We start from the raw sequence: 13,041 nt of genomic DNA on the forward strand, positions 1-13,041 counted from the left end.
TACTATATAGATAATCAGTCGCGCTTTACAATCAGTTCAGTTTTAGCGTTTCTATGAGGCAAGAAAACAATCGACGAACATCGTGTGTTCTTGCCGTTCATCATAAGTAATTCTGCGTGAAAACTGTTGGAGGATGCAGCGCTCGTGCGCTCACGAATACTGCAGAAAATCGAACAGGAAAACAGAGCAAGCTGTTCACGAGCGTTTCAATACGGCAGGAAAACAATAGACGAAGAACACGTCTTCATGGCCTAATCACGGTCGTTAGTAATTCTGTGAGAAAACACTTGGCAAATGCAGCGTTTGCACCCTTAAGAAAACTATAGAAAAACGTTCAGGAAGACAAGCCATACACTCGCGTTTTTGTGGAGCAGGGAAACAATCGACAAACATCATGTTTTCATGGCATTCACCATAAGTTATTCTGTGAGAAAACGCTTGGGAAGTGCTGCGTCCGTGTGCCTGGGAAAAATATAGAAAAATGTTTAGGAAAACAAGCTATACACTAGTATTCTCGAGGAGCAGGAAAACAATCAACAAACATCATCAAAGGTTGTGAATATATGAAAGTCATATATTTGAACTGTGGTCAAAGAACGAGTATGAGAACGATCTTTGCAGTAACGAACACTACTTAAGCAGTTGACTAAGCACTTCATGGGTTTATTACGAGCCAACCTAATGACCAGCTCCCAGTTGGCTTGTTAGCCCAGTTGGTGTAGCACTGCACCAGTATCGCAGAGGTCATGGGTTCGTACCCAATAGAGGTCAGAATATTTTACAGCCCTCATTTTCACTACTGCTTCAGTAGTGTTCGTTACTGCGAAGATCGTTCTTATACCCGTTCTTTAACCGCAGTTCAAATATATGACTTTCGTATTTTCAGAAACGTTGATTCATCAATTTGCGACGGGTTTATTACGAACCAAACTAATGACCAGCTCCCAGTTGGCTTGTGAGCTTAGTTGGTAGAGCACTGCACCTGTATCGCAGAGATCATGGATTCGAATCCCGTACAGGCCTGAATTTATTTCAGGCCTCATTTTCACTACCGCTTAGGAGTGAGTGTCTTATGGTTGCTAATCATAAACAAGTTGTGATCCAATTCAATTATAGGGAAAGCTTCCCACGGCCTGTCGCACGTTATGCAACTCAACAATGGTATTCTCATGCTCCTTTCAGAGAATAACTGGAAAAGACTGCTCGTTTGATAGGTTAGATGAAAGCAAGAGCCTTGAAATCGTTACTTTACGCAATTGCTCAAAGGATAGTATTCAGTTGAATAAAGACGTCTTCAAGCATGGCTAACACCGAGCTACTGTCTTGGGCGGTAGCACTCTCAAACACATGAACGAATGTCATCATCTCCATTTCTCCGCTTTTGCATTTAATCGACACTGCTATATGCCACGATATACCTTTTTTACCAAACCAATCCGATTGGCTTTCCCAGAACTTACGTGGAAGATATTTCACGCATTCAAGTACTAAAAAAATAAGTGGGGTGCTGAGGCCGCCCATGATGTCAAGTCTGCATTCATCCTGACTTATAGACCGTAATAAATGGGCTTTTCAGCATTCAATGCTCTGTTTGGGCTGGGAAATAAAAAAGACAGTTCTTTTCTTTCCTTATCCGAGCATTCAACAGTTTCTAAGCCTTCCTCAATCTCCCTCATTACAGACGAGACAAGCAAGCAGCGGTCACAGCTGTCACAATGGGCGTGAGAACAATGATTTCGAATCATTGTTCTCACTGGTCATTTTCTGGAGGGAAAACTGAAAGTGAAATTATACTTGCTAGAGTGGGTATTTTCCGCGAGGACTAGACGCAGAGCTTAGACACAATCTGCCCTCACCACTGGCGTAAACTCGGACCTGGCTGGCAGCGAAACACTTCCACCTGCTGTGTGCCACAAATCTTATCTCAACATGGAGAGAATAGAAAAGCGGATCGAGGAATTTCGAAAATGGTGAATTAATTCTCAGGTTCATGTTTCCAAAAGCTCCGCTGTCCCTGACCATTGTAGAGCATACGCTCTGAGTGATCTTGACGACCGAAATTATTCTTTGACTTGTGGCCACGCCCATTGTGACAGCTGTGACCGCTGCTTGCTTGTCTCGTCTGTAATGAGGGAGATTGAGGAAGGCTTAGAAACGGTTGAATGCTCGGACAAGGAAAGAGAAGAACTGTCTTTTTTATTTCCCAGCCAAAACAGAGCATTGAATGCTGAAAAGCCCATTTATTACGGTCTATAATTCAGGATGAATGCAGACTTGACATCATGAGCGGCCTCAGCGCCCCACTTATTTTTTTAGTACTTGAATGGGTGAAATATCTTCCACGTAAGTTCTGGAAAAGCCAATCGGATTGGTTTGGTAAAAAAGGTATATCGTGGCATATAGCAGTGTCGATTAAATGCAAAAGCGGAGAAATGGAGATGATGACATTCGTTCATGTGTTTGAGAGTGCTACCGCCCAAGACAGTAGCTCGGTGTTAGCCATGCTTGATGACGTCTTTATTCAACTGAATACTATCATGCCAGAACTACAGACCATCTATATTCGAGGCCACAACGGTGGATGTTATCATTGTGCGCAGACTCTGATCACAGCTCCTCAGATTGCTAAACCTCATGACCTTCAGATGTCTCGGATTGACTTTTCTGAGCCACAGGGAGTCGAAGAAAAGGCGGTTGCGATCGCAAGGAAGCCACTATAAAGTCACACATGGCGAAATATCTGAATTCTGGACACGACATTAAGATTACTGCACTGATGAAAGAAGCTATGGAGTCTTCCAGGGGTGAGCGCGGCGTAATTGTGAAAGTGTGCAGTCCTCTCAATGCTCCATCCATCAAGAGTTTCAAGTGGGAGAAAGTGAGTTTTGTCAGAAGCCTTTGCTACGGCCAGGAAGGGACAAAAACGTGGTGAGCCTACGACATTGGCCCTGGAAAAAGTATTCCCTGGTCAAACTGCAATGTCCCTGAACAATCGGAACTGCCGACGATGGAGATGAGGCCCTCGACCAGCGAGACTATCACAAGCTTTGTTCCAGTAGTACCCAGACGAATAGGTGGCCGGACCCCCCAACTGATATAGAAGGCAACTCCGATTGTGTAGATGAGTCTTCAGATGAGTCAGGCGTTGATATTAATGTTGCTAACAATTGTCCATTATTTACATGTGTAGAAGAGGGATGTGTCAGGACGTTTATACGGCATTCATCGCTGGTTCAACACTGGGGCTACTGAAAGCACAAGCGTGTTCTAGAGTTTGAAACGCTTTTCGAAAGGGCCATGATAGAATACGCGACTAATCTGGATTGTGGCGCAAGTAAATGCCCAACGGTCCTAGAAGGTAAGAAACCATAATTACCAACTGTGCCCACTACTCTTCCGATGGGATGGGCACTGAAATCGACACAGTCCCGTAGTACAAAGGTTACTGACAATCAAAAGCAGTACCTTAATTCCAAGTTTCAAATTGGAGAGAGAACAAGGAAGACAGCCGACCCGACTGATGAAGTCTCTAAAGCCATGAGGAATGCAAAAGATAGCAACGGGGAGAGACTATTTAGCTATGGGAATTTTCTCACAAACACGAAATTTAGCAGTTACTTTTCTCGCCTTGCTTCTAAGCGAAGTGTCGAGGTAGATCAGCCTGATAGTGAGAACGAGACTCCGGGAATAGACCTTCAGAGTGTACTTGGTGACAAGGTTTTGCCTGAGGTCAGCATTCAGCATTCACATTTGATCATATATGATTCCTACAACATCTGTGAGTTAGTGTTGAACTCTTAACTTGGCTCCTTTTCTGTACCTATGTTACAGGGTATCAACGAATCCTTTGTTCCTGACATATCGGAAACAACAGTTCGAAGGAAAAAGCCATTTGTGGCCTTGTTCTCAAACCTGGCACAAGCCTGTACCTATAGCAGTGGCAAACGCTCATAACTGTAGTAGGCGCACGTTATTACTATCTGGCAGCTCGATTTCATAGTATCTGGCCTCCAAAATGATTCTCGTCATTTTTGGGTGAAACACCGAACTATTTGACAAATGAGCCCTATTTAGAGATGAATACTATTATATAGGGACGACTAATAGCCGCAGTTTGAACAATTTCGAGTTTTCGCATTTTAATTTTGCCCCTAATTTACGATTTCCTTTGATCCTTGGAGACATTCCCTCGTAGTTTGTTGTAAAGTTGAGAAATATCTTTTCTGTAACATATACTTTTGTGTCTAGTGTCTAAGTTAGTTGTTGCGAAAAATTTTTATAAATCGTTGGTAGAAGGCTCGTGAACCAATTCAAAAACACAGTGGCGTATAAACAAACCCACTTGAAAACCAATTTGCCGCAGGAAAAAATAAACCAGTCAAACTCGGGCTTGAAAATGCTGCCCGAGTCCTGCGACCTCGGGAAGCACTTCAAAGCCTGAGGTTGACCAGCCTACAGTTTTTCACTATAGGGACTTTCAAGCCGGTAAACCACTCGAGCACGTTAACATATACATGTTAAAGATAAAGATAAAACAAGAATAAAGATGAAAACGACAAGAAAAAAATTAATACATGTATATAGCACGACTCAACTACCACAGGAATGACCACTATATTTTCAATGAGCTTTTTCGTTGAGCGGAAATAATAGATCTGTTTGTCACGGTCGGTCGCAAAATCTCTTGTTTGATTTCGCGAATATGTGGAAGTTTAAGCGCTCTCTCATTGACTACAGCCTTATTTCCCCAGAACAAAAGTCATATCAGTTAGAAGCCCATTTGTAAAGGGGTCTGACCTCTAAGTTTCGTTTAATTTGTAATAAAGGTAGTAGGGTAAATTATTGTTTCAAGCTAGGTAGAGATTTCCATAAAGAAACATAGGAGGATCTTTTAAATCTCACACAATATCAGATTTCTTTTCAAATGTCATAGAATTTACAGTGCAAAACCTGGAAAAGTTGTGAAATAAGCTGATTGCATATGAATATCGTCGGGCTCTTTATTTAAAGCATAAGGTTTTCTTGAAAATTGCTAATTTCCAAGCCTAATTTGCTCACATCTGGCCCTGAAATCTAGTGTCGCCGTTTTCCGCCAAAACAAAAATATATTCGAGAAATGAACCACATAGCGATGAATAGTTTAATATGATCTATTAGTAGTCAGAGTTTGAGCAAATTTCGCTTTTCACATTTTTGCCGCTAGTTTCCGATTTTGTTTGATTCTTGTTGACACTCACTCTGAAGTCATGTTTGTTACTGCGAAGACTGCTCTCATAGTCAACAAACATCATGTTTTCATGGCATTCACCGTAATTCTGCGGTAAAACGCTTGGAAACTGAAATCCAGCTTTCGTGCGCTCGGGAAAACTATAGTAAAACATTTAGGAAAACAAGCTATATAGTAGCGTTTTCGTGGAGCAGGAAAGCAGTCATAAACATCATGTTTTTATGGCATTCACCATTAGTTATTCTGTGGGAAGACGCTTGGGAAATGCAGCGTTGACGCGCACGGGAAAACTTGAAAAAAACATTAAGGAAAAACAGTTAGTTATTGGTATTTTCATAGTGCTGAATAACATGCGATGAACATCGTGCTATTCTTCAGTTTTACTGAGAGCGAACAATGAATTTGCCGTCCGTTTCCAGATATCTGAAAACGTTGGTATAATGTTACATTTTTCATTCATTCACCATTTCGAACCTTGATAACCCCAGTAAACAACGCAGATGAGCAAGCGTGGTTGGAAATAAATTTTGCCAAAGAATGCAGTAATTGAACAAGTGCTTGTTCGTTTGTTCAGACGAACTGTGTAAGCCAGAAGTTTTAGGTAAAGGTGTCCAGGCCTTCCAACCTTTCTTCAAGACTTTGCACTCGGTGAAAAACACAATCTTTGAACACACTATCCAGCTCCGGTAAAAAGGAACTTTTTTGTCAAGTGCAGCCTTTCAATTTCAAAAACCTGAACAGCCCACTTATCTTTGTACTGTGTACTTTTAGGCTTAGAAGGTTCAAACACAAAAACTTCCTTGTGGTAACTTTTAGAGTTCAAAACCGGGTAGACTTACCTATTGCTGCTTCTTCCGCTTTTCAAAATTGCAATTGAGGTCAATGCAAAGTGCAACTGCCTTTGATTAAAATGAAAACACCTCTCATTACATTGGCTAGCAAAATGTACATGTGTTAATGAAGCAAAAGAAAGATAAACTAAATATATGCCTGATCACTTTCCTCGTGATCAAGAAACCCTGATAAAACACTTTCCCTTTTTTATGAAATGCTACCTCCAACAACTATAGTTCTAGTTCCCAAGCTCTTTTCTAAAGGACACAATAACACAGACTCAGTCTAGGAATCATGATTACCCGTTGAAATATATGTTAAATTTAGTTTTATTATTTCGATTTCTTAGGTATTTCTTATGACCTCAAAATCTCTTTATTAACAGTACAATCTTATTAACTTCGGTTCTAAGCTTTTTCTTTGATTTCTTGCATCAGAAAGAGTTTGTAAGGCTGCAATTTTTGTTAAAGCTGAGTCTGAGGTGTTTAAACTCAGGGGTCTTCGACAGCCATAATATGCGATTGGATAATATTCAACCCATATTATCTCCCAGTCAAAGGTTATAGCATCAACCACAATACCTATAAAGAATTGTTCAGGAGGACAAATTTACTTTAGGAGATTCCCTAGTTTTACACTGCGCAACCTTTTCTGCGCATAACATTGCGACATTCAAGATGGGGGCCGTTCTTCCCGCTAGCGTGAGAACGCACGGGAAACAGCTTGTTTTCCTTTTGTTCATTGGCATCTTCCGAGTGAACTACAACATATTCACCGCCTGAAAACACGTATTTTCGGGGAAGTTGAATGTGTGTAAAATACGCACGAAAACCTAACGTTTTTCTGTGTTTGCCGTTCACGGTAGAACGCACAGAAGATGTTACATCTTTGTTCGCAACCATTTTTTCGCTCGGTGAACAAAATGTTCACATGAGTTTTGCAGTCGAAAGCATGCATTTTCAAAATTTTTTTCGCGATGGTGAATTCCAGAAAACTCGTCGAAACGCATTTTGCGGCGTTTTACCATTTATTGCTGTTCGGTTAACCTAGGTAAAATAACATGTGTTCTGCCATTTACAGCCATCTTGCGTATTCTAACGTTATATTCACTGGAGGTAGCCAGTCGAAAGCATGCATTTCCCGATGTTTTCTGCAACGGTGAATTTGTGCAAGACATGCACTCTCCCGTTTACCGCTGCTTGGTTAATCGCTGTTCGACCCAGTTGACCCAACTGCCTGAAAGGACCCAATAAGCTCAATTTCCTCAAATGATCCAAGCTGCTCCAATAACTGAATTGCCTCAAATGACCCAATGGTGGTCAGTATTCTAAATATTAGACAAGATATCCATTGGCGTTTTCATGGAGCAGAATAAAGAGCAGGTAATAATGATCATGATCGACGGACATCTTATATTCATGGCGTTGACCGTCAGCATTTCTCGGATAAAACACTTGAAAGATACATTGTTCGAACGCTTAGGAAAACAGCAGGAAAACGTTCCGGAAAACGAACTATTCATTAGCCTCTCCTTGGAGCAAGAAAACAATCGACGACCATCGCGTTTTCTGGTCTTTCACTATAAGTAGTTGTGTGTGAAAACGCTTGAAAAATGCAGCGCTCGTGCGCTCCCGAAAACTACTGAAAAACATATAGGAAAACATTGTAAGCTGTTGACGAGTGTTTCTACAGAGCAGGCAAACAATAGACGAACAACAATTTTTCATGGCTTAATCACGTTCGTTAGTGCTTCTGTGAGAAACCCTTGAAAAATGCAACGTACGCGCGATCGGGAAAACTATAAATAAACTGGTTCAGGAAAACAAGCTATACACTAGCGTTTTCGTGGAGCAGGAAGACAATCAACAAACAGCATGATTCCGTGGGTGATTCTGCGGTAAAACGCTTGGAAACTGAAATCCAGCTTTCGTGCGTTCGGGAAAACCATAGTAAAACGTTCAGGAAAACAAGCTATACACTAGCGTTTTAGTGGAGTAGGAAAACAATGACAAACATCATGTTTTCATGGCATTCACCGTTAGTTATTTTGTGGGAAGACGCTTGGAAAATGCAGGGTTTGCTCGTAAAGGAAAACTATAGAAAAACATTCAGGAAAACAAGTTATTCATTGGCATTTTCTTGGTGTTGGATAACACGCAACGAACATAGAGCTTTTGTAGAGTTTTTCTGAGAATTTGCCCTCCGTTTCCAGATATCGGAAAACATTAGTATATTAGATACAATGAATATATGAAGTTCATATATTTTGAACTGCGGTATTAAATACGTATGATGCACGATCCTTCGTAGTAGATAGCGCTATTTATGCAATAGCGAAAATCAGACCTGAAAAAAATCAGGCCTGTACGGGATTCGAACCACTGACCTCTGCGATACTAGTGCAGCGCTCTACCAATTGAGCTAACAAGCCAACTGGGAGCAGGCCGTTAAGTTGATTCGTAATAAGCCCGTGATGATAAATCAGATACAATGAATATATGAAGTTCATATATTTTGAACTGCGGTGTCAAATAGGTATGATGCACGATCCTTCGCAGTAGATAGCGCTACTTATGCAATAGCGAAAATCAGACTTGAAAAAAATGAGTACTTTAAACCCAAGTTGACTCTGATTGGTTTACAAACTTAGGTAAAACCTATAATTCTTGGTATATCCTTTGCCTAGGTACTTACAGAGAAATCAGATAGCAGAGCTACCACGTGGAGTCTTCAGCTACAACACCAAGTTGATTCAACTGTGAGTAAAAAACATGCATTGCTCATTCCAAGACACACATCTTTAAATGTCTTGTACAGACCCAATTACTCGTATAAAACATCTCAGCTCGCGTGGTTACAAAATTCTAGATCCATATTTTAATTGCTCAAGGGCTCATAAAACATGCAATGAGGATTAAAGCTTAAAAACTAATTATTCTCATGTGCTTGAAAAAATTCCTGGTTACCGGAAGCCTTACTATATGTTACTCGGAGGTAAGTTGACATTATTTATCTTACGTAATGAATTAGTAGCAAATTCAGGATATGCCCTCCAACTACGTACAGACTTGAGATAACCATAAGCAGGAGCTACCATCTGAAGTCTTCCAAGCACAGCGACTATCAGTCCTATATTATAATTATATGTACAATAACTTCCGTCAGGCCCGAAGAATGCTGCGATATGTGTTTGTTTAAAAAAGGAAAAAAAATCAGCGGAGAGCGGCGCTCGAAGGAAAGTGCGAGCTTCAAGTAACAACTTATCCAGGCATATATCCTCCTTTCAGGGACTTGAGATACAACCAGATAGAGGAGCTAATACCTGGAATCTTCAATAAGAACCCAGAATTGACCATGTTGTAAGTACAGGATAGTTATGCATACCTGTATGTTGATATTGACGCGCAGTGAGTTACAAATTGCCTAATTTCTCACGCGTTGTGGGTGTAGTCACCTATGAGCTAAGGTAATGGAACAAGGTGTGATGGTTAATTGATTGGTAGTGATAAACATATGGGAGTCACCTGGCCTCATTAAATCACCTGAGAATTTTTAAAAATAAGGCTACCACCGGATGTTGGTGGCCTTGGCTCTAACAAGTTCATTTTGTATCTTTACCAAGTTCTTTTGTATTCATATTTGTTTAATTTCATGCGTCAGATACCCTGCGCGGACATTGTGATAAAATACGAGAGGGAGAAAACGAAACGTGATCGTCCATGCTGGCTTTCTCTCTATAACTGTTTGCTTTGCCCTCTCCCCTCCTCTTGAATTCTGCTTTCTAGCTCTTTCTATGATTTCTTGCTACGATCTATCTAGATAGAGTTCTTAAAATTTCTACTTTTTGAAAGCTGAGCGTCAGGGTATTTAAACATAGGGGTTTTCGATAGCCACAATATGCGAGAATCTTTTTTTCCATCACCTACTTAAATTCATGATTTATTAAGTATCGCTGGTGACTCAAACATATTCTTAGGGCGTCTATCTCGTTCGCACATGCAAGCATATCCCTGGTAATCAAAGGCTCTGTGACCCAACTTGTGAATTGGATAAGCCAATGTAATTCATGTGTCGTCAATGGAAATTGATGTTTGATTTCCATACTAGGGTATGAATCGTTCTAAGAACTGCAGGACTGGTAAATGAACGTTCTGAGGAATATGATGTGAAATGAAATTAGGCCTCAAAGACAGAAAATATGATCTGGGTAGGAGTTAGTGTAAGACAATCACTGTTCCAGATTTTACTGTAAAGGTTTGTGGGAAGAAAGTTCAAAAGGGTGCTGTTTTGTTTATCGAAAGACTATTGTTGCACTATTAAGCTAGGTATTTACTGGCGATGTAAGGATTGGGCTAAGCATATAAACGCTTATGCGCTGAAAGGGACGCTTGGACATAAGGATAAGCATGTATGCATAAGATTATCAAAAGGTTGCGTTCTTTTCATGCTTATGCTGTCAAGCGAGTCATGCCGTAGATGACCCAGTGGTACTGCCACAATCATGATAACTTTCCCTGTTACGATGGAGTGGTTGGATCAGATCCGGAGCGCACAAGTAAATTTCTCGTTTTGCTTAACCGCTTATAACCGCCCGAACCGCTCGATTGGCTCGCGCGAGAATGCTTTCCCCCTACCTCGCCTAATGAGCAGAATTTAGTCCCTAAACTTCCTCAGTTGGAGATCAATAAACCAATCAGAATTCGTCGTCTGCGCATATATTTTGATGGCCTTAGGGGGCACTAGAGGGGCATCATTCTGTGCGTTCTTACTAAGTGATCAAATTTGAAAATATGGCGTCCACGCGGCCGACCTTCAAAATTTTCAAGTCGGATTTTTCGTTCCCTTGCGATCGAGTTAGACCTTGTGGAACTCAGAATATAAAGTAGCAATACTATATATAGAATACTCTGTTTGGAAAATAATGGACGTCAAGGTCTTAAACGTGACAGAATAAACTCTCAAGTCTTCGATTCTCCGTCTAAAACGATGCGAAATGTGGACACCGAACTTGCGGACCTCAAACAGGGCCTAGTGACAATTTGACGATTCCATGGCCCGGTAAATATTATGTTCGAGTAACAATGTGTTCAAAAAGTATAGTTTAATAGAAGATTTTGTGTTAAATCAAAGTTTTTCAGAATTTTCAACATAACACTACGCAATTTTCTGGCCGTGGAGTCAAACAAAAACGCTCTAAGCATGATGAGTTTTACCGCGTGGGCCTTGTACACGTAAGAAATTCGTACGTCTTTCGCTTATGACAGCAAATCAAGAACTGTTTGGAATAAGACTGTCGTCCCGAAATATTTCTTGGTCATTTTTGTCTTGTTTCCTATTGATAGATTCTATGAAACTTGAAATCTCTTCGCTCAAGGACAAATTTGCATATTCCTTTTGAAATATGACCCGCGTACCTTTTTGCACACATACGGGAAATATTTAGCGATTTTTATCTTTCAACTTCATTTTTGAGTAAAAACTTAATACGCACCTATCGCTTACCTTCCTTTCTTTGTTTTCTCTTTCGGACAAAATAATCATTCTCCTGCATGTAGACATTCAAAAATAGGAGCACTGACACCATAAATAAAACATACGCTAGAGATTGTGCAAACTTTAATTCACGGATGAAAAACGTATAGTTTTAAACTCATTTATTATTCGCCAAAAAGTATCAAATTAACTTAAATGCCTAAAATCGAAAAAAAGTTTGAAGGAATCGACCAATCGAGGGAGCGAGCAAGTAACATTCTTCAAATCATATCTACACTCACTCTTGTGCATGCACGCAATTTACAAGTTAAAATTGAATTATTCTCAAAAAAAAAATGTTTAAAAAAACCCATCAGTTTTTACACGAAAACAAAAGCAAGAAATTTCGTTGTGAATTACTTATTCCAGTGGTTAAGCTGCAAGGGTTGTAAGTGAAAAAACGTCTATTGCATATTCCACGACACACATTTAATGGACTAATAGAGATCAAATGAAACGCTTGAAACATGAAAGTCGAAGTAGCAGGATTCAAATCCGATATCCCAGATCGCACATTTACCTAAGCCTGGTTACAAATTTTAAAAGAAATCCCGTTCTCATAGCTATCAATCCCACTGCTCTCAGCGATTATTTTCACCCAGTTCCAGGTAATAGTATCAGCCCACCAGAATATAACTGATAAACTGTATACATCCTCTTGATCAGAAGGACATATTTAACTGTATCTTTAGATTACGGTTCTTTTTTGATCGCAATCTGATTTCAGTCATTATTAGTCCCAGTAAGTTTGAAAACAGGTCAGAGTAACACCTTTCATGAGCTTTTTCCCCCTAGCGCAAGCAACGTAAGAATTACTCGCATCAGACTTATTGCATTCAGAAACTCAGCCATTCGAAAAGATGGTGTCAGAATAATAGTTCTCCGAACTCCAGCTCCATCTAGGCTTCAGCTGCTTTAAAAAAATTGAAAGAAACTTTTAATGATGTCTAGACTTACTACAATTCAGCGCTACTACCAAGTGAGCACCAGAGCCACACGCTGGAAGCGAGGTACCGTTGAGAGGGTTCTCCTTTCTAGTGGAAAGGACTCATATAATTTGTAATTAGGAAATTGCTAAAATTTTAGCAATTGCCGTGAATAAGCCTGAAAAGAGAAAATTCATTTATCAACCCTCCAAAGTTTGCCTCGTTCCCAACGTGCCATGTGTTCAGAAATATGAAAAAAAGTTTGGGGTTATTTTCTATTTCGAATGAAGTTTTCTTTTTTAAACATTTCAGCATGTTAAAATTGTTATTAATTTACTGATTTGCTATTGCAATATTTGCGTTTATTAAGGAACTTCATAACACTTTTTAAATGTTATCTTTTCTTATTGCCAGCAACCAATTAAAACAAAATGGTCAGTAGAACATAATAATAGAGACACACTCTTGGAATCATAATTACCTATTTAGGAGAGATCTTTAATTTAGTTATGTCAATTTCTT

This window comes from Stylophora pistillata, chromosome 1 (genome assembly GCF_964205215.1).
Source record: "Stylophora pistillata chromosome 1, jaStyPist1.2, whole genome shotgun sequence".
Taxonomy (NCBI): Eukaryota; Metazoa; Cnidaria; class Anthozoa; order Scleractinia; family Pocilloporidae; genus Stylophora; species Stylophora pistillata.